The sequence below is a fragment of the Mastomys coucha genome, unplaced genomic scaffold, assembly GCF_008632895.1.
Source record: "Mastomys coucha isolate ucsf_1 unplaced genomic scaffold, UCSF_Mcou_1 pScaffold16, whole genome shotgun sequence".
Lineage (NCBI taxonomy): Eukaryota > Metazoa > Chordata > Mammalia > Rodentia > Muridae > Mastomys > Mastomys coucha.
Genome location: NW_022196898.1, coordinates 72433526 through 72457407, shown reverse-complemented (window position 1 = coordinate 72457407; position 23882 = coordinate 72433526). Strand labels below are relative to the sequence as shown.

Below are 23882 nucleotides of genomic sequence, written 5' to 3'. Positions count from 1 at the left end.
CTGAGAACAAATATGATCATAAAAGGAGTTCTCTTTCTATTGGTCATGTGGGCTTATGACATCAGCTTTGATCAAACAGAGTAGATATGTTTTAGAAGTATGTGTGCCTGGTTGGGCAGATGGAGGGAAAGGCAGAAATAGAACCCTCTCTTATACTTCTGGCTCCTAATATGGAAACAGAATACAGTACACCATATATCCATGATATACACGAGAGAACTGAATGAACCAATGTGAATATGAGGTACACACCTATTGCTATGCCTCTGGAGCAAACTGTTTTCAAAAAAAGGAATATTTTCTTTAAAAATCCAAAGAACTTTCAGAGACTGGACACCATTCTTTAACCAGGCAGTAGTACAGACAAGTGAATATATTGTCTCTTTTAACAGGTACAGAAATAGTTTTTACAGTTTTTCTCTAAGAACCACTTATATTCCAAATGATCTCATAATTTTAGGTCCCAGAAAATAATAGTTCTAGTCATTCACTTATTTTGTCTAACAGGTCCTCAGTCATCTATAGTTACCTTGACCAGTTACAGTAATGTTAACTTCATGTTTTTTAAAATATTATTGTGAACTTTGTTTAAACATGCTGATTCTGACTTTAATATTATATGCTCATACATCATAAACAAAGTAGATTTATAAAAATGTAGAGTATTTACACATTAATTAATAATATTTCTTCTAAGAGAGACTCTGGTTACTAACTTATGGAACAGACTGAAAATAGGAAACAAAACACTGAACACAGGAGAGAAATTCACAGTTCTAGTGAAATGATGGCAGGAAACAAAAGTAAGTACACAACTTCATTTTTCTCACATTCTAAAATGAAACTTCCAAAAGTTGTGACAGAAGTAAGCATGAAAGTTTCCATTTTACGTAGAAGAGACCTTTAAAATCAGTCATTCTGAGGTAAGTATGTAACAAGAGGTAATTTAGTTGATAGCCATCAAACAATGGCAGAAAGGGTTTTAATTATTCATATATGAAATAAATAATTAAATAGCCAGTAACCTATTTGAATTTGCAGTCAATCCACATTTAGAGGAAAGTTGCATAGCTATTTTGCTTGGAATAACCATTTTGTATATCTTCCAGTTCCCTGAAAGATATAGTAGCTTTGAAGGATCAGTTTATTATAGAGTCTACAAAACAGAATGCAGTTTTATTGTCATGACCAAACAGAAGGGAACATCAGTATAACCAAGTTAAGCAAGGTGCAGCATGTTCAGTAGAATCATCACTGTAGCTGGTTTTAACAGTGTTTTACTTAGCATATACCTCACCTCACATAGTAATTCCTCGTTACTTGTTAACATAGCAACTCTAATAAAGGACATAATGATTTCTCATGGGAAAGGTTTATGCTAAAATAAGTAATTATAAGTCAAAATGTCTCTGGGCAAAAATAAATTACTTCTAGAGTCATAAGGGCTGCTGAGTCAGGTTCTGAGACGGGGTTTATGTCAGGGTTCTTAATTCCTTTCTATTTCATTTGAATTTTTGCTTATTCATTCAGTCATAGCTGTCTTCATTTGTTTATGTTGTTCACATACAGCTTCTGAAGATGTATTGATTTGGCATACTTGAAAAGTATTTACAGGAAAATATGAAGCATTGTCTTAGACTAGACTCAAACAATAAGCAGGAAACACACACACAGCTGCAGATTAAGGAGCACTATATAAATGGACACCAGCAATAATTTCTTTACCTACTGAAGATTCTGGTTTTCCAAGAGCAGAGAGAGTTTGTGTCTTCTGTATTTCTGTGTCTTCAATTCTTTGACACCATTTTATTGGTATTAAAGACCATTAGGGGTTTGTTCCCTTCTGACAATCTATCAAAAGACCTATTAATAATCCACAAACCACAAGAAACTCAAGAAGGAAGACCAAAGTGTGGATACTTTGATCTTTCTCAGAAAAGAGAACAAAATACCCATGGAAGGAGTTGCAGTGACAAAGTGTGGAACAGAGACTGAAAGAAGTACAATCCAGAGACTGTCCCACCTAGAGATCCTTCCCATATTCAATCACCAAACCTGGACACTATTGTGGATGCCAGAAAGTGCTGGCTGACAGGAGCCTGATATAGCTGTCTCCTAAGAAGCTCTGCTAGTGCCAGAATAATACAGAAGTAGAGACTCACCGCCATCCATTCGACTATAAGCAAAGGGACCCCAATGAAGGCTAGAGAAAGGACCCAAGGAACTGAAGGGGTTTACAGCCTCATAGGAAGAACAACAACATGAAATAACCAGTGCCCACCCCCCCAGAGCTCCTATGGACTAAATCACCAACCAAAGAGTACACATGGTGGAACTCATGGGTCCAGCTGCATTTGTAGCAGAGGATGGCCTTGTCGGTCATCAATGTCAGGAGAGACACTTAGTCCTGTGAAGGCTCTATGCCCCAGTGTAGGGGAATGCCAGGGCCAGGAACCAGGAGAGGGTAAGTAGTTGGAGGGAAGAGGGAATTGGGTGTTTTTCAGTGGGGAAACCAAGAAAGGGGAGAACATTTGAAATGTAAATAAAGTAAATATCTAATAAAAAAAGGCCTATTAACTACTGTGATAACTCTTCTTTGCCATATAAAGACAGGGTGTTATGAAAATGTAAGCTTCCTCTTTGATTTACAGCTAATAATTTCATATTGATAAAGAGGAAACAGCAATGGCCAGCATGCTGACCAGGCTGACTTGAGTATGTTAAATATACTGAGTACAACAGGGTATGAGTTGGCAGACAGGGAGGATCCAAGAGCCATATCTTTACTTGCAGAGATAAAAGACTGATCAAGCTATCTGAAAATACCTAAATAATCATATTGTTATCTTATTTAATCATATTGTTATCTTATTTAATTAATTCTCTTATAGTAGTTATAGTATTCACTAAATGCCACATTGACCACTTGGAATGTCCATATACGATTTAGAAAATGATACATATGTTGTTCAATAATCACTCTCCCAATAATGAATGATCATTTTCTTTGACTTACACAGTGGTGCTCACTTTATTACCCTACTATAGATATCTCATAATGGAAATTATGATGGATATGAAAATAGCAGTACACAAAATAGGTACTGTTGATTATTTTAATATAAAGTCTGGCAGTAAAGTAGAGATTGAAGGAAGGAATGCTATTTGCATTGAGGAATAAGGCTTTTTCTGAATTTAAATAAAATTTTAACAATATTAGAATTAGCTAAATACTTTACATTCAAAGAATAGAATGGCTATCATTTAATAATATGTTTGCAAAAAAGCCTTATAGACATGAACAACATTTACATTAAAAATAATTAATATGTACATAATATTGCCATGATGACCTTTTCATTAGTTAAAATTGTTTTGATGCTATTATATCGAATTACTATATCAGGAACAATACATATAATCATGAATGTAGCATGAATGATATTAGCTTCTAAGAAGGCTTCTGGGGAAAACAGAGAGTTGAAAATAATTGCAGATTAAGATTGACTAAAAAAATGCAAGATATCATAGATGACACATATTAAATATATTTAATCTGTGCAAAACTCTAATAGCCTTCTTGAAAAGTGGTTTTCTAGGTTGATATATTAGATCTGTGAGGAGAGTGTTTCTCAGATAGGAAAGCACTGAATTTGTGGCAACAGAATCTGAGTTGAAGACCTTATATTGCAGAAGTAAAAGGAGCCAATACTATGTATTAGAAGCATGCAACATTTTCTTGCTTTTCCACAGCACGAAATGGAGGTAGAAAACAGCTGCTCCTTGAGATGGGTTACAAAAATAATGCATCCATGTTCACTCTTTCTACACAGCGACTTGGAGAGGTTCAGAGATGGTGACCCCCTGAAAAGAAGGTACGAATGTGTGTCAGTGCTTCTACAGGCTCCAGAGTACCTCTGAGAGTTGGGCATCAGAAAGAGAAAAAGAAGCTGGAACAGAAGGCCAGAAATCCCTTCATTTATACATCTCCAGGTCCTGCTATCCTCTTTTCTTTCTTGATTCAAGTAGTTGGGGAAAGGGGGTGATCAACACAGTTAATTAGGGACGCTCCTTAAAACGCAGCAATGAAGTATGAAATGTGATATTCACACAAGCTATGTTGTCATTGTAAAAAAGGGAAAGGCAAATGGGAACGAGGAGAAATCTAAACTTCTTGCATCCTACTTTTCCACCACTGCTCCAGCCTGCTCCATGTCGCCATCTTGCAAAGGTCAGAGACTTTTGGAAGATGTGGACATATTTAAAGTCCATGGGCTGGATAAAGTATGTAGGTCCCCGAGGGTACTGAGGCTAGATGGACTCTGGGAGCAGTTCCACATCTCAGTTCCTTATACAGATTATTGGCATATGCAGGACCTGAAGCAGTCACTTTGTTGGTTGCAATCTATATAAATGGTAGGTAGGATTCAGTCTCAGGACAACACTGTCTGGGTCTGACAAAGGACAAGTCTCAGTGCCCTCTTCTCATGTTCACCAAATGAACTTTAGAACCCCAGTCCTGGCGAAGACAAGTGTATCTATCTCTTCATCATGATGGAAGTTTTTTTTTTTTTTTTTTTGATCATTTTTCTTTCTTTGATCATTTTAGTTTTACATTGGGTAACTGTGTTTTCTGTCACTAGTCAGACCTCATGTCCTTTACTTTTTCATGTTGCTTCTTTCTCTCTCCCTTCATCACTTTACAAGTAGTCTATTTGTAGTAACTGTTGACTTTTCAATTTATCCTATCTTACAATCCATGATCAGTGCTATTCTTTTCTATCATCACAGGCTGCACTATAAACCTGTATTGGTTTCTATTCATGAGTTTGCTGTTTTATGTTATATGGGCACTGCTTTTGTTTACCCTCGGAGTCGTACTGGTAATGGACCTCTCAAAGGAAGACTTAAATGGAAACTTCTAGTTTCTTTGTAAAGTCAGTTCTGTCAAACAATATTCTGCTGGGGCACACAGGTGAAAGGATGTCTTGATAAAGCAGACAGGGGGAAGAAGGTATTCCTGAAACAGGCACAGGTGGAAGGATGTTTTGATAAAGCAGACATGTGAAAGGATACGTGATGAATGAACATAAATATGACCCCACAGACAGTGGGAGAGAGCACAGAGAATGGGTCTGATTTGCTCTGCCTTGCTATTTCTCACTAACAACATGCATGTATTTGTTTACCTCACATGGCGCTGTTGAGCTCAACTTGTGATAATGCCACCATTGAGAGAAACTCACTCAAGAACTTCTCGCAGGGTTCCTGCAGCAGCTTGCTGCTTAAGCAGCCATGCCTCAGGCTAGTGATTGGACCTCGGAGTTTCTTCAGGATTGAACTACTGGTTCATGCCTGATGTCTGCCAGCTGAAAGGACTCGATTGTCGCTGTTGAGTCATATTTGGTGTTTGCTGCAGGAGGACTGAATTGCTGTCAATGAAGATGGAGTTCACCCTCAAAGAATTATTGCTAACCGGGTCAATGTCCCTCATATCCTCATAACTGCACTTCCACTGCCAATGGTGGGTGGTGGGCAAAAGGAGAGGTTGAACATTGATTAAAAGTAGGTTGCAAAGAAGTAATGACTGCAGGGGTGCCAATGTGGCTTAGACATAATGGGTAACTCTGCTTCTAAGGTGTTAAAGGAAATGGCAGATTATAAGGGGTTAGCAACATTGCTTAAGGAGATTGGCAACATGCCAGCTAAAGCTGCTGGGTGGTCTCCTATTGTTCCCAGAGGGGGTTTTCTGGTTTTGCTTTATAGACTTCACATATACCATTTTAAAAAAGATTGGGGAGGAAAGATGAGAACTCAGAAGGTCCATTCGATTCTCTTCTGCTAGAAAGGATTACAGAGTTGGCTCTGCTTGTAGAGTGTGTATGTAACTAGAGGTAAAAATGCTTAGAAAGCAAAAAGAACCAAGGGTATAAGAACATGTAGTTCAGGCTCAGTTCAGTGGTTGGCTGTGAGTATCTGCATTTATATTGGTCAGGTGCTGGTAAAACCTCTCAGGTACTTTTGCTTTATAAAACATAACATAACAAAACAAAAACCTGTCAGTAAATATAAGAAGATTATAACTGTATCACTTCAGACACTTCTGAGCTGTTCTTGGGTATATATTTGAGGAATTATTCCTTGGAGTCTAAAGAATAAATGTTCTAACAGCCTCAACCATAAACTGTTACAGACATTCATCACTCACTCGTGTTTGCATCTCAACACTGAAAGTCCAGTTCCATTAAAACTAAATGTAAAGAATTCTCCTGCCACACACATTTCCTGTACTATTAATGGTAAGTTAAACAAGTCTTGTGTCTTATATATTATGGACTTTAATTTTCCTACTTCTTTGTTGGCCTCCAAATGTGCTTTAGTTTCCAAGACATATGGTTTTTCACCTCTGCTCTTTAATTTTAATCATTTAACATTTAATTGTTTATTTCATGTTTTTATCCTGTTCCCTTTTAGCTGTCTCTTTGTGTTACATACACTTTAGTAATTTGTTTTACTCTGAAAGCTTGTGAGTTAATATGTATACAGAAAATTGAGTGATGACTAAATTTTACCAATATCATCTATTTTAGCCATTCTTTGAATTATTTAATTTATTATAATTCAATATACTTATTTATTTTTATTTGATATTATTTTATTTTTAACATTTAATTCTTTTCATAATTAGTTAAATTAAGGCTAAGTAAATTATGTATTCTATACTTTCCCATATGCAATATTTTACACTACTGACAAAACCCTCTGAAACATTGAGTGATTTGCATTTTATTTACCCTTAATTCTTGATATAATAGTATTATAAGACACAACCTGGCCTTGCGTAGAGAGTCTAGCAAGGAAGCACAGCTACTCATAGACCCTTCTCCTTCATTGATGACAGTCCTATACTATTTATGAAGGTTTGGCCTCTTTGACCAACCAAATATGCTGCTTCGGGAATGATGCATATGGAGCTCTGAGGGAGGAAAGGGACAACCGAGGTAGGAAGAGACATCCACCCGGCAACCAGATCTGTCCATCAGTTCTAAGGATCAGTCAGTGGTATGGCAGATGTTACAGGCCCAAAACTGAGAGACCATGAGTGTGAAAGTGAGCAAGAAGGGGTATATAGGAGTGTTTCCAGTGTGCGTGTGCATGGGAGAGGATATATTAAAAACTCAAAATAAAGGAACACATAAAATTGAAAAGTAAAAATTAAGATCATTGTGATCTTATTCACCATTTTAATATGTAAATCATATATTCATTATGAATGAACAAAGATACAAAACATAAAAATGTAATAAAGGTAAAACACTACTTTTTGAGATAATCTACAATTTGATTTATCTATCACATGATGCAATTGTTTAAATTTGTATAACTATATACCAGTCTTATTGCACAGTTCTTAATAAGCATCAAAATTTCTTATTTTCACTTAATAAAATGCAATGTTATCATTATTTCTATTTCATTATGTTGAAACAGTTTATAAATTTATGTTTAGAAGTACCAGGAAAATTCCAATTGTACCTTCTAACAAATTGATTAAAGAGTTCAATAAATGCAGTGTTTTAATTTTCATAGACATAGTCTATTATTTATTTTTATTTATGTGCATGTATGTATCTCCAGGGAAAGCTTCTACTTGTGCATATTCGTTACTGGTTTTCATGCAGATCCAAGCTATTTTTATATGGTCTCAAAATTATAAACTTTACTTTATCTATATTTGTCATTTCAAATGACCCTATGAATATGCAAATGATAAATATATTTATCAAGCTTCTAAAGAACCATGAAAGCACATTGGGATTCAACACCATTCAAACATTTGTCTTGGTAAGACTGTTGTAAATATTGTAATTTTACCAAAATTGCATTTTGAGAATTTTCAAAAGAGAGCTTTAATTGTATATATAGCCAATATTATGAAATTTGAAATGCAAGTCTAGGGGCTCTGATATCATGCACAAGATCTGAACCCAGCCAAACTCTCAGCATGCATCAAGGAGGGAGCCATGAAATTTTGCCCCCAGTTTAAGAGCTGTTAACTACTGCTTCTGGGAGAGGGGAGTCAGTTTTCATCAGAAATGTGATGGTATTCTTGATCCAGTAGATGGTTCTATACCCAGGCACATGTAGACAATAGTAAATAGACTCTTGTCAGTTTTAATAAGGAACACAAAATCTTAGAAGAGAAAAAGTGATAGAGAGTAAGGGACTAGAGTAGAGAAAACAGCAAGTGGATTTGATCAAAATATACTACATATATGTATGAAAAATCAAGCAATAAAATCACTTTGTTAATAGGTTTAAATATATTACCCATAGACTTTGCAATACATGAGGAAAACTACATAACTAGCATGCAATTGCTCTGTGACTTTAAGAGATTTTATTCTCCAATATAATCATGCTTTTTTTGCAATCTTGTTTTATCTGTCCCAGAATGTGAAGTAACTTGCAAAAGCACATTTAATCATAAATAACTATAGTTTCCAAGTCACTGTTTTTTCAAATTAAAATAAACTTCAGACTTGGCTGTATTCCAGAGCAGGAAAAACTCTTGCTCAGACAAATTAATACATTTTAGAACATGAAAAGAAAGAATACCAGATGTTCCCAAGGAAGGGGAAAATGATTTAAAAATCACCAAGTTGTGGAACACAAGCAATGAAACAAAACATTAAGCAAAATGTGGCACAGCTGTTGAGCTGTGTGTCTCTAGTGGCCAGAGTTGCAATGAAATGTGCTGAAATACTGCAAAGAGAGACTGAACTCTGAGAAAAAATTTCCAAAATTATCAAATAAATACTAAAATTATCCAATTTGATTAGTGCAAATTATTTAGTACAAAAGTGAAATATAAAGTAGATTGAATTGTCCTTTTAACTCAGTGTAGAGCCATCTGGCAAAGTAGTCTGTCAGTGAAGAAATAAATGTCTAGAATAGGTTGGTCTACCAAATCCTTTCTCCTCTGAATTGCCCCTGTCAGGGTGTTTTATTATAACAACAGGAATAAAACTAACACAAAGAACACTTAATTTCTTATGTATTAAATAAAACAAGCTCAATAATATATACATTAATAGAGAAGCATTCTCATAACATCGATGTTGTGGTGAATATTTTTGTTCGAGTCTGAACTGTTCATGGAAGGTTTAGGCTCCACAGATTTGGTCTGTAGAGAGTGGACTATTTTGGATCACAGACATTTAGGATTTGGAGGCTAGCTAATTGAGAGAATTGAATAACTGGGGATAAGATTTTAAAGGTTACACCTGTTTCTGATTCTTACCTCACATTTTCCTGATCCACCTTGATCAGCCTACACATGCTCTCTCTCTTTAGCGAAGATGCTTCTATGGAGTTCTCTACCATAATATATAAAATTTTTCTGAAGTTCTGAGCCAAAATGAATCTTCCACCTGTAAATTTCTTTCTGTAAGGCACTCAGATAGCTAATTCAGAAAACTGGTACCAAGAACAAGATTATCCTTGTATGTAAACCTTTTCATGTAGGTCTTAAGTCTTGGAACCTTGTAATGCACATTACACAGCGCTGAAATGCTATAAACAGAGTATAAAGGGTGGTTTTTGTGGAAATTTAATTAGGATGCAAATAAGATTGAAGACAGCAAAGACTACTCATGAGGTTTTGGATAGGAATTCAGGTTGTCTCAAGAATTGGACATATAATATGGGTATCATTCATATTATAGTCTACCAAATATTTTCTCTACATTTTACCTATTGTGATAATTTGACTTTATAAATTTAAACATAGTGAACTAAATTAATCAATAAACAAAAATATCAAGCAAAACTTAATAATAGCATTTAAATTATAGAATAGTTTTTGTATGCTGATTTTAGTGTTGATATGAGACTCGGGATTAAAAATGCATAAAAAAGGTAAGATAATAGAGCATAGTGATATAAAGAAATAAAGGGAAAGAAAAACGGGAGGACTAGATGGGGTGGGAAATGGGAGGACAAAGGAGAGAATAGAGTGAGGCCTTTCAAAAAGCCAAAGGAAACCTACTACCATAAAAGTTTTCCAAAATTATATACAGATATAAAAGAAGTTAAATAGAGTCACCATAGAACAGGGGAGAAAATATTCCAATTAGTTCTTGTGTTACCCAGTAAACCTACAGTTCCAGGAATGGAACGCCATGTAGATTCATTGGGGAAAGATGCTCCATGAGCCCTGAAACCGCATCGGCTATTGCCATGGCTTTGTAATACCCTCCACAACTGAACTGTAAGAACCTATTGCTGAGGAAACCAAATATTTATGCGATCAAGCATGAAGAAGTTGATCTGGTGAGCAAATAGAAGATTCATCCATACTCATTTTCATTTACGGTGCTTGACGGTAGTTTGCACACCACAAGGGGAAAGTCATCATATTACCCAGCTACAAACCCTGCAACGTGCCTGCAAGATATATTGCTGCAATAGGGGCACAAATGGTCTTAGTATAACTAACAGGTTTGGTTAGATTTAAGGCCTACTCCATGAGATAGAGCCCATGCCTGACACTGCTAAGTGACCAGCAACCTGAAGCTAAATAACCGCCAGCCTAAGAGAAAACCTACTACTGTTTATTCTACTAAAGGAATATAGAAATAAAATTCCTTCTAATGGTGTATTGCTATACCCATAGATCAGTACGTCATTCAACCCCCATCAGAGATGCTTTTACACAAAGTAGATGGTAATTAACACAGAGCTTCACAACCAAACAATGTGCAGAATGAAAGACTTCAGATCATTCAGCCCTAAATGAGATGTCTTTATTTAACCCGAATCTTCAAGGTTCAGGAATCTATGTAGAAGGGGAAGCAGAATGATTGTGAAGACATGGAGGTAGTAAACTTCAAGAAAACACTACCATACAGACACTACATGGCTGACATCTATATAGACACAGTGACATCATGCATAAAGCCTGCATAGGTTCACACTAGATAGTTATAGGTTAGAAAAGGGGAAATGTGCTCGAAGAGGCACACCAAACCGTGAAGCCATTTGTGATACTATCTGGGGACAGAAAAATCAGGTTTCTTCAATGTAATAGCATTGCGTATATCAGTCACACTCTGGGGTTTGTCCCATGGTCAGGAGGAGTTAGCCTGAAGAAAGCAATCTATGTTTTTAAGTTGTTGTTGTTGTTGTTGGTGGTGGTGGTGGTGCTGTGTGTATGTGTGTATGTACCTGTATATGTGAATGTGTGTGCTTTTTGGGTTGCTTTATTTTAGTATTTTTGTCTTGCTTTTTGTTTGTTTTGACACCTGTGTGTCTTTTGTTTTGTGCTTATTTTTTAGGAGAGAGAATATAGTGAACATGTACTTGGGTGGACCAAGAAGGTAGGGAAGATCGGGAAGGATTTGGGGAGATGAGAGAATATGCTCAAATTCTATTGTATGCAAAAATATTTCAGTAAAGAAAATAAAGAAAATTTAACTACATAATGTGACTATATGAAAAATGGTGGCAAAAGAGATTGTATATATTTAAAGATGTTAGTTTCATTAAAGAGAATCTAAATACCTTCTTTGGGACATAGGAAGTATGCTTTATGCACACCCCATCAATGAACTAATGTAGATTGTATAACTGAAATCATTTAACAGATTTTCATTTAAAGAAGTAAATGCCTCTGGGGTATGCTATTCATATAATTGTGCCTTAGAAAATGTTTTTGAAGGTTCAGCAGCCCCAGTTGAATGTGTCATTATCCATATGCTACTAAATTCGCAGGCATACAATGATATTAAGGAACCATGGGGGCTTCCCTTAAGATTTTAGAGAAAACCCTGTGAAACCATCTCCTGCATCAGATGGAAACAGATATGGAGAACCACAGCCACATAATGTGCAAAGAGTAACAGGCTTGGAATATTTAACCCTACATAAATGGGCTATCTATCAAATCCCTAATCCAAGAGTAACCTCTATTTGACAGACACTGACAAATGAAAGTTCAGTTTAATCAAGGTAATCTCACTGGGAAATCAAATTACTCCTTCAAATAGACCACAATAGTTTCTTGTTCTCACATGGATTTTCTTGTTTTTTTTTTTTTTAGTCTTGCTTTTAATTTTTATTTTTTAATCATATGTATTTTCTTTCATACTTTTAATCCTACAGGTCTACTGTGTATATATTTTAGTGTTTTTATGGGATTCCTGAGTATGAAAACAGATGGGAATTATTTTCTCTGTGTTTTATATCCTTTTCTTGGGCTCTTCTTTGGTTTGTTTTGTCCTATTCCAATGTGTTAGTTTTTGTTTTGTTTTTTTTTTCATTATATTTTACCTTATTTTATTTTATTACTAAACCCTTTTTTATTTTCTAATGTGTGACAGTAAAGGGATGGATCTGATTGGGAGGAGAGGTGGAGAGGAAGTGGGAGGAGTAGAGAAAGAGGAACCATAATTAAGATGTATTATGTGAGAAAAAATCTATTTTTAATAAAAAGAAAAAATCTCCTTCCAAGATTACTAAGGCCATTGGTAAAATGGTTTTATTTCAACTATAAAAAATAAATTCTCATTTTATTTTTGGATAATAGAAAAAGAGCTACTATAAATGCTACTATATTTCCATGCTTCCTAAACTAAGACCTTCAATATTATCTCATTCAAAAAAATGGAAGCTAAGAAACAGAAATGAGTCACTGAATTTATACCATAGCAACAGATTGGAACACACACATACAACATAAATTTAAGTCATGCTACATCCATATCGCAATCATAAGAACCCCCATACTCAGGAACAAGGACAATTTCTAGGGTGAGCGCACAAGGCACATTATGGTCTGTCGTTCTGTCACACCTTAGGACATGGAGTCTGTCTGTCACACCTTAGGACATGAATAGTGCACAAGGAAACATTATGGTCTGTCTGTCACACCTTAGGACATGGAGTCTGTCTGTCACACCTTAGGACATGGGGTCTGTCTGTCACACCTTAGGACATGGAGTCTGTCTGTCACACCTTAGGATATGGAGTCTGTCTGTCACACCTTAGGACATGGATATGTATTGATAGCCTGATAATGGTCTGTCTGTTACACCTTAGGACATGGATCCTTATTTGATAGCCTGATAATTGGTAACATGCAGTATCCAAAAGATATCCATTGTTCACTTCACTTTAACTATATTTGGGGGAACACTGAAATTTCAATAATAATTCAAACCACATTATTTTGCCATTTCTAATATGTAACTACAGACTTGTATTCTATTGGACAGACTCTATATTTGGTTCTGTGATAAGAGTAGAGCATATACACAGGTTCAAAGAACTTTCTCTTGCTACAGTACTAAATAAAAACCTTATTTGTTTTCTTGTCTTTCTTTTAATTTTACATTTGTTTATTTACTGTGTGTGTATAAATGATGTGTGTGTGTGTGTGTGTGTGTGTGTGTGTCTGTGTGCACGCATGCACGCGCATAGACCTCTGTACATATGTGGGTATTATTGCTTTCTGTTTACTATGCAGTCTCCAAGAATTTCCTTAGGCTTTATGGCAAGCATTGCTAGTCCAGTATTTCACTCTTCATATGCATGTATTTTATTCAAGTTTCCAAAAAGGTCGGGTTGTGTGTTCTTTTCCTTTCATGCTTTATTGTACACAGAATTGCCTCTACATACATCTGTCCTAATTCAAATGAACTATCTTGGATGATGTAGAGTTGAACCCATGAATTTGAAATTTATATATCTCTCTTTCACTGTTTGGCAACTATTTCATATATATGTACATATATATGTGTGTGTATATACATATATATAAACATATACATAATACATAATATCTAATAGATTATATATAAAAATTCTTTAGATTTAGTTACTATATCTTCTTCAATAATAAACTAGAAATGATAGTAATAAACCAAATTTCATATTTAGTTATATTGACATCACTTCTGTAAGTTAAAGTGTAGTTGACACTGGTTAGCAGAAATTGAAGCTTTTCTCAAGGTAACTTCCCTTCCTAGTTTCTGATGCTGGATTATATGATCTCATTGTTATATGAAATGTGATTTGATATGATACACTGATGTTATTATAAATGTGAACTGAATTGATACATTAGATGAGCAAGCTAGAATAATTTTTGAAGTTATCAACAATCTTGTCACATTAATAGAAATGGTCCAGGAGACACTTTTATCAGAAAATGCAAGTTAAACTTCCTGTATGTTAAAGTTTAAAAATTTTCATACTGGGGGGGGGCGAGAATGGCCGGCGCGCCTCCAGGACTAGACAGAGACCTGGGATATGGGAACAGCTCAAGAATCGATGGGGGTGACCTTAGTTGAGACTCACAACATTGCAGATAGAGAAGCTGGAGAAGCTACCTCCTGTAGCCAGGCAGAACTCCAGTGGAGCGCTAGCGACACCAATCCACCCACAAAATTTTCAACCTAAAATTTATTATCCTGTCTACAAATAGGCACAGGGGAGGAAACAGAGTCTGAGGGAATGACCAAACAATAACTAGCCCAACTTGAGATCTATCGCATGGACAAGCACCTATCCTTGACACTATTAATGATACTCTGTCATGTTTTCAGACAGGAGCCTATGATGGCTGTCTTCTGAGAGGCTTCACCCAGCATCTGACTCAGACAGAGTCAGATACCCACAGCTAAATAGTAGGTGAAGCTTGGGGACTCTTAAGGGAGAAGAGGAGGAAGGATTCCATCCCTGAAAGTGGATTGAAACTCCACAGGAAGACCAACAGAGTAAACTAATCTGGACCTTGGGACTTTCAGAGTCTGAACCACCAACCAAAGAGCATACACAGGCTGAACCTAGGCCTCCCCCACTCATAAGTAGCAGGCATGCAGCCTGGTCTTCATGTGGGTACCGAACAACTGAAGCAGGGGCTATCCCAAAAGCTGTTGCCTATACCTCGGATATGTTTTTCTAGCTGGGCTGCCTTGTCTAGCCTCAGTGAGAGAGTAGGAACCTAATCTTACCGAGACTTGAAGAAACAAGAGTGTGGGGATGCTCCAAGGGGCCCCACTCACTCAGAGAGGAAGGCGAAGGGGGCTAGGGGGAGGATTGTCCAATGGGATGACTGGGAGGGAGGCCAGTGAGTGGAATGTAAAGTGAATAAATAAAAAAAATTAAACTAAATTAAAAAATATTATCCCATAGCTATGTATTAATTTTGATTTTATTTTTTAGCAAATCATATTATAATACAGTTTATTTGGTAGTATTAATTTATCTTATGCCTTTCAACTTGTATTTATTGATTCATGATATTAAAACTAGTAAAAAATTTAGATTAAATTAACAGTGCAGATAAAACAACCTAATTTGGTCCATGACTTAGATAGGGTTCTATGGCTGTGAAAGTGACACCACGACCACAGAAACTCTCATAAAGGAAAACATTCACCGGGGTTGGCTTACAGTTTCAGAGCTAGTTCATCATTGCTATGGAGGGAAGCACATCAGCATGCAGGCAGGCATGGTGCTGGAGAAGGACACACGAGTTCTACATCTGGATCCACAGGCCGCAGAAGGAAGACTGAACCAGAGGCCTGAATTTAGCATAAGATATCGAAAAGCTCAGCCCATGGGGACACACTTCCTCAGACAAGGCCACAGCTACTCCAACAAGGCCGCAGCTCCTAACCATGCCTCTCCCCATGGCCCAGGCATTTAAATACCTGAGTCTGTCGGGGCCATTCCTATTTAACACACCACAGTACATTTTCAGATATTCTTTTCAAGTATTTTCTATCTTTAAAACAGTTCAAAACAAAAAAAGGAAAGTGTTATCTGATGCGTTTCTCTTAAGCATTGCTGTTAATGTTTTAAATAACAATCTTGAACCTAACCATTCATTCAAATTTTCTTTTATTTAAATTTTTATCAGAAAACTTTAACCTTTAAAGCTAAAGTAGAAATTTCTCAAGGCCTTGCATTTTACCAGTGGATAGGGAGGTGCTACTGTCATCCACCTGAAACTAAGTTCAGTCAAAGAGAGGTACTTTTCCTTCCTCTTTTTATGTGTATAATAAGGGACTTTGGAGCTTATAATCAGTTTTCCTGTAAATAAGAACATAAGATAGCACAGAGTTTAACTACATTTAAACATAAGGCGTTTATCACACTTACATACACTAAATCTTTTAATAAGCATATGAAGAATACAGTTACATGAACTGGAGGGCAGAGTGTGGAGGGTAATCTGTTTAAAGAATTTGGTTTCTAAGCTATCAATGTTCTTTTCAACATTATTTTATACTATAAATGACTGTGCAGCAAAAATGAAAATCCACGTTGCTGTCCCTCAACTTTCATTTGTTAATTATTTGGAAGCCTGAAATGCATGGTGATAATATGTTGAATTTTCCTCAGTATGATATTTTCCTCAAGAAGCTGTTTAAATTTGTCTTGCCACTTGGACAGGGTAGTGCAACTAAGGAAGAAAACTGATATCATTATATCACTCATTAAAATAATTTTTAATAAAATATTTTAAAATTATCTGATCAGATTTAATTATAATAACTGTATTATATGTCTGATTGGATGAGTATATCACAAAATTAAATAATGTATAAAAATATAATTGAGCTCATGTCGTTGTATTTCAGACCATTTATCTTTTCATAAGGAACGTAAGGGGAACAAGAAGCCAGTGAACTGTATCTTTAATCGTAATTTAACTCATATTAATTCTCTTTCTATTTGTGCCAACAATTAACTTAAAGAGGGATCAAGTAGTCTTTCCTTATTCTTTGCAAGTGCTTTCAAATATCCTTTACATATTTTAAACCTTATATATGTTTCCTAAAAAAATTAAATGCCAAACTTGATTTTCATACACTTCATAAAGAACTGGAAAGTATGATTTGAGAGAAGAGGAAAATAAAAATTCATGCCACATTTCTGCTCTCACATTCTTGCGGAGGTTTTAGCATTAAAATGTGCATAAATCTCTACTGAGGAAAAAATGCACCTTATTTTCCTATGGTGACAGAAGAAAGAAGGAGCATATGGTTTACAAGAGGAGATGGAGGTAGGCGCAGCACAGTGCACTGAAGAGGCATTCCCATGAGCATCTCACCCTTGACAACATGTCAAGAACTCTAAGCCCATTTTAAAGCAAAAATACTTAAGAAATGTGTGTCAAAACCAAGGAGAACCATTTATAAATGTTTAATAGCTTAAACAGGAGTTAAATGACTGTATATGTGAACAGAGGAATACTGTATATTACAAACCTATCTAGCTTCAAAAACCCCCCTTCAAATTTTACTTTTTTATTTATATGCTTGTTTGTTTAGAATTGCTTCTTACATCAATAGAATTAGCCACACATAATAACAAAACCAAAGAATTGAAGGCACATTTGGATAAGTATTGAGTTGAACTATTTGTAAACTTAAAATGATCAAATTAAACCTCTTGTGATTTGAAAAATCATATGTAATCATACAGTCACACAAGCTCTATTTATTCCCACCTACAAGGGTAGAATAGAATTAACATTTTTTAAAATGTAATTTTTCATGTTAATATGTCAATATATCTAAAAACAGTTTGATCCTAAAAGAGACAATGCTCAGATGTCATTTTAAAACTCACTCATTTAAAAATAGATAACCATGTATATCTAACATGACGTGAGCCTATTCATTCCAATGAAACAAAGAAAAAATGTCAACTATTTGGAAGAAATAAATAAAAGAATTATTATTTACAAATACAATATTTGAACACATAATTGACAGGTATGTTTGAAATTACAGGAACATTTAGAATTAAATGGAAATAAGGTTTTCACCTTTTCTGTGAAATCAACTGCATTACTTGCCCAACATCATACTCCAGCTGTAAACTCCTATAAGGACAACAGGAATGATAAGTTTACTCACAATGGACATGATTCTGTTCTGCCTTCCAATCTGTACTCATGGTCACAGTCTCAGATGCTGTCTTTGTAGAAGTAAGCTTGCCTCCCACTACATGTAGCCTTGCTTGGACAAGAGAGGGAATTAGGTCACAAGTTCAAGATATGGTGTCGACTAAAGATTCATATCTCCCCATACCAACTGCCTAATACCTAAAGATGTCTCTGTTCATACCTTTTCACTTCCTCAAATGTCATTACTGTGCCCCCTGCAACATCATCTTCCTTTAAAATATCTTAAATCAGCTGAATAAGTTTGACAGAATTGAAATGGCCTTGGTGAGCAAAGTTCCCTGCTGTACACTGATGTACTGAAGGTTTCATTCACTCTTTCTATAATGTAGCCAAAAGTTCTCAGAGACTTTGTGCTACGAGTGAGACAAAGCTCTGCCATGAAGGATTTCCTGTTCAGGGGACAAAGAAATAAGGGCTAAAGAAATGAATAAAATGCACACAGGGTTCTGTAAAGTTATAAAGATAATTAGTAATGTTTTATGATCAAAAGGAAAAAATAAAAAGAGTTTTTATGTTACCTTGAGCTACAATCTGTACTAACTTATGTTTCTTTATGTTAATGTCATAATACATGTTTACAAAATTATTATGAATAGTGCCCTATATCAGAGATGTTTGAGTTATTTCTAAATTAGCAGTGAGTCCAATAATAGTACTACGAAATTTTTCATTATTGTTTTCAGGAGCTAGAAAATCTGGATTTTTATTTAGTGAAGCAGAATTATAGGCCAAAAAATTACAGGTCATTGGGCTTTGTTGTAATATAATACATATTCCATTACACACACTTAGAGCTCATCTGTCATATAATATCGCATCAGGTGATAAATCAGCTGAACATACAAGAATCTGGCATATATGTGTGATTTTTTTTTCTACATGGCAGAAATACCAGACCTGTGGTACTAGCTTTAAGTTCTTGGTTTCTTTGTGCTATTGTATTAATAAACAAGAAAAGAGTTTTATTAAGATCTTTTTGTAAGTATGTTATTATATTTTGTTATGTCTTGCATCAAATGTAGGAAAATAACTAGTGGTTTAAACAGCACCAAATGATGTCTTTTCAATGTGAAATAAGATAAAATTGAATTTCTTTCTTTTATATATATTTCTATTTTTTCTTTTTTATTAGATATTTTCTTTATTTACATGTCATATGATTTCTCCTTTCCCAGTATCCCCTCCAAACAAACAAACAAACAAACAAAGAAAACAACAAGAACAAACCCCTGTTGCTTCCCCCCTCCCCATGCTTGCCACCCCACTCTCTCCCACTTATTGGCCCTGGCGTTCCCCTACACTGGGACACCGAACCTTCACAGGGCCAAGGGCCTCTCCTCCCATTGATGATCGACTTTGCAATCCTCTACTATACACATGCTGCCAGAACAATCAATCCCACCATGTATAGTCTTTGGTTGGTGGTTGAGTCCCCTGGAGCTCTGAGGGTACTAGTTAGTTCATATTGTTGTTCATCCTAAGGGGTTGCAAACCCTTCAGCTCCTTTGGTCCTTTCTCTAACTCCTTTATTGGGGACCCTGTACTCAGTTCAATGGATGGCTGTGAGCCTCTACATCTGTATTAGTCAGGTACTGTTAGAGCCTCTCAGGAGATAGCTATATTAGAAAATTTAATTTCTAATCCTATTGTATAACCTACATCCATTGCCCATGAGTCATTAGTGTAAAAACATTTCATACGGTAGATAGCAATTAACACAGAAATCCACAACTGGACAAAGAGCAGAAAATAAAAATTGTGGGAAATCCCAGCCCTAAAGGAAGCTAATGTACCTCATCCTCTTTTCCCAGGGCTCAGGGCTTATTGTGGAGGAAGAGTCAGAAGGACTGTGAGAGCAAGGGGCAGTGGGTGACTGGAACGACTGACATCAGGAAACAGCAGGGCACAGCACATATGACCTCATAGCAGTGGTGACAGCATGCACAGACATGTGCAAGCCCAATCCAGGACACATTGTAACATGGAGAGGGGAGTTGGGCATGAAATCTGCCCCTTAGCTGTAGAGCATTGGCAATTGTTAGCTACTGGGAGAGAGACAGTTTTCTCTCCTTGTTTACCCCTGGTAATTAACCATGTTACACTGGAGGGGTAACACACTGGGGAGATTTGAGCAGCACAAATTAACACCTTAATAAGCTTTTTAAAAATGCAATTTTTAAAATGTTGGGTAGTTCCAGAAGAGAATGCAAATCTGAGAGGATTTGGAGAATGGGGAGTAAATGTGATAAAACACATTGTCAAAATTCTCAAAGAATTAATAAAATATTAAAAATAAATATGTCAATATTTTTATAACATGCATATACTTTAAATTTTGTGACATATTTGTATTTCATAATTAATTTTTAGTTATTAAAGACTTTTTAACTGTACTATGTGGGCTTATAGCTTATTTGCAGGATTTATACCAACATGATACCTCGAAGAGTTCATGTATAAAGAAGCATCATTAGCAGAGCCTGGTTGTATGAGATTAGAGTCCTACTTACTCAGGAGATCGAGTAAGATGATCCAAAAGTTCACAACTTTCCTGGGCTACAGAGTGAGTGAAGTTATTATGAATATTATCCATTATTTCACTTATGACAGGATTCTTTCTATATAACCAGTGGATCCAATAACATTACTCTAAAAAGTTTCAATATTGGAGGGTTTTTTTTTTGAGCTAGAAATTGTAGGTTTATGTTTTGTGAAGCCTGGACAAATTAGCAAGAAGCTATTATCAAAATAAAATGCCAAGGCAGTGCTGGGAATATTGTTCAGAGGCATAGTAAGTGCCCAGTGTGTATGGAGTCCTAGGTTCACTCAGAGCAGTGCTAAAACAAAGAAACAAAAGCAATGTAAGTAAATATTCAGTGTGATAATAGAAGAGTGGCACATCTTATCAGGAAATAGAAATGCTGTGAGCATAATCAAAATCCATTAATCTTTTTGCCTTTTCCAGGCTTGCTCACACAGCCATATACATATGGCTGCAGAGTTCCCCATGAAAGATGACTTGCCATACTGTTGTGTACATTAAGCGTAAAACTCTTAAATGTAGCTGGACAGATGGCAAGCCACTGCTCTTGGACATTACCTGAGTTCAGTTCCAAGCTCCCAAAGGCTTCTCACAACTTTGTAACTATAGCTTACACCCTCTTTTGGTATCCATGAGCACTGCACATATGCACACATGCCTCCTCCACACAGACATACATTTACACATGTAATGAAAAAGGAAGACTTTAGAAATGTACCTTCTTCTTCCTTTCCAGTCCATAGAAATTAGAGATAATATACATAAAGGACTTAGATTTTATGGAAAAGTATACAGTTATTTCAAATAAATATATTTGTATTTTTGTAAATAAAGGTATTAATATATTAAATGAATTTGTATTTAATTAAATAAATATAAATACAATTATTTTAAATAACTATATGTGTATAAAGATATTTGTTTCAAAGATAAACATATCAGATAATTGCTAGATTAAAAATGTAGTGAAGAAAATTTTATTTCTTAAAGAATAGTAGAAGAGAAATTAGCTTTATATATGAATGAGATATGTATGATATATGAGTATCCACTCCAGGGAAGTCTATTTATCATCTGTAGCATGTATACTTATTCTCTTTCCTAGGAAAATACTAAATTTGCACTGAAAAACCCATATATACCTAGGACCAGAACTGCCTTTCTCCAGTGTCTATACCCTAGACTAGCCACTCCATTTACTCTCATAATGCTTGAGAAACACATTTCTTAATACTTAATTCATATAACCTTTCCATTAGCCCTTTTACAGGTAGGGAGGCCAAAAATTCAAAGATAGCCTCATCTACTCTCAATGAGCATCCTTGTTCCCCCTATCTAGACATAAAATCTAGGCTCCACCTACACTTTCAGCATCATCTTATATATGTTCAATTTATAGTTCAATATTCTGTGGACTCATGTCTTTTATGTCTTGGTCACAGTGTTAATCACCCTCTACTGAAAATACAAGCCTCTGTGAGGTTGGTAGACAGAGTAATTGATTTATATATTAATATACATATAGGAGTGAATTTACTATTACGTCAATTTAACAGCATAACTATGGTTTCTCTTCTAAGGTCTATGAACAGTTTTGTTTTGTTTTTTATAGGTTCTTGGCCTTAAAATGGTGATATGAAGGAATTTAAACTTGTGGAATTGAATTAAACCCAGTTACATAGTGGTTGGTTATTCTCATAACATTTGTGTCATGATTACATCTGTGGGCATGGTTCACTACATCAGATGTTATTATACTGTATTTAACTGCATGACAACTGACAATGAGATTTGAGGAAGTCAAGTAAGTGTACACATTCCAGAGTAAACGGGAAATAGATTAGACATCAGAGATGGAGGTAGGGAGTAGACTGTGTTGAGGAAGTAGGTGTGGATAAGAACAGGAAGGATGATGTGGGAGAGGATGGAGGGATAGAGCACTGGGAGAGACACGAATTGGAGGGGGCATCTCTGGAGGAGTTTCAATCCCAGGACAATGGAAACTCCCAGAAATCTGTGAGGGTGATCCTCACTAAGATTCCAATGGGGAAGCAATGGGTAATATCAAGCCTGTACCAGCCATCTCCTATAACCAGGTAAAACTGAAGGGATTGCTACATCAATCACATTTTGTCATGCCCATAAGATGTGCAGGTGTAGTAGATGGAGCAGACATTAGGGATGAGCAAACCAATGACTGGTCCATCTTGAGACCAATGCAATGGAGGAAGCCAGCCTCTGCCACTATTAATGATACTCTGCTACACATTCAAACAGAAGCCTAGGAAAACTGTCACAAGAGAGGTTTCACCAAGCAACTGATGGAAACTGATGCAGAGACACACCGCCCAACATTAAATGGAGCTTGAGGAATCCTGTGGAAAATGGGGCAGAAGGATTGAAGGAGCTAGAGGATTAAAAGACACAGCAATGAAACTTCCAGAATTAAGTAATCTGGTTCCATAGTGGCTCAGAGATACTGAACTGCCAACCAGAGAGCATTCATGGGATAAACATAGGCCCTTTACATATATATGGAACAGTTGTGCAGCTGAGTCTTAATGTGGATCCTAAAGTGGGATCAGTGGTTATCTGACTGCATTGAGTGCTTTTAGATTCCTGTTATGTAACTAGGCTGTTTTGTCTAGCCTCAAAATAAAACTTTTTTGAAAAGGGATTGAGAGTTAAACTTATCTGTGGGTATAAAGATAAGTATTAGAAAACTTTCAGAAATTATGTTGGTTTAGGAAAATGGTATTAGTAAGTTTTCGTCTAGGATCTATGCCCAATTCAGCAACAGATGGTTAGCTAGATTTATGTTAACAGACATGAATTTTCTTCTATTGAATAGGACTTAAGTCCAATTAAATAGCTTCTGGTTAACACAAGCTAAAAATTCTACTACTGCACCATTAGATGTCTGTGGTCGAGTTGAGCATGCTGTACTTTGTAGGCCTTACATCTAGATAGGACTATCAATTGATTTTATCCTTTGGCAACTTCCATAGCACCTTCAAATACTGTGTGAGTTAATCCTTAGGGAATGGGCTTCCCAACAGGTCTTCAATGTTCTGTGTCTAATGTGCCTGCCGTCTCCAGTAATAGGGCCCTAGTTCCAATTTAGGGGAAAATCAAGTACAATTTCAGAAGCCCATATTATTTTTGGAGTCTCATGGAATCAAGAGACTCTTGAAGTCAACAACAGAAAAATATAGATGTTTTCATTTTGGCCACCAGAGTTTTTGTTTGATAGGCTATGACTCTTAGGGGAAACATTGTCATCCACATTTTGTAACTCTGGTAATATACTCAAAAACTAAATATTCAGAGCTAGTCTCTCCAAATAAGAAAGAA

General features: G+C 35.9%; 3 long non-coding RNA genes across 4 annotated transcripts; all 3 read left to right on the top strand.

The window, feature by feature from the left end:
- The first annotated feature begins 111 nt into the window (after positions 1-111).
- LOC116094303 lies at positions 112-1955 on the top strand. Of its 2 annotated transcripts, none has more exons than XR_004120037.1 (3): positions 112-392; positions 698-803; positions 1570-1955. It is a non-coding gene; the product is annotated as an uncharacterized LOC116094303 (long non-coding RNA). The 2 variants fall into 2 exon arrangements; XR_004120036.1 differs by having other exon boundaries at positions 698-923.
- A 1883-nt stretch (positions 1956-3838) lies between these two features.
- Positions 3839-14825, top strand: LOC116094302. The gene is made up of 3 exons (XR_004120035.1): positions 3839-5524; positions 6194-6299; positions 14610-14825. It is a non-coding gene; the product is annotated as an uncharacterized LOC116094302 (long non-coding RNA).
- Positions 14826-20461: 5636 nt separating this feature from the next.
- On the top strand, positions 20462-22229 carry LOC116094301. Its single transcript, XR_004120034.1, has 2 exons — positions 20462-20549; positions 22141-22229. It is a non-coding gene; the product is annotated as an uncharacterized LOC116094301 (long non-coding RNA).
- Positions 22230-23882: the final 1653 nt, after the last annotated feature.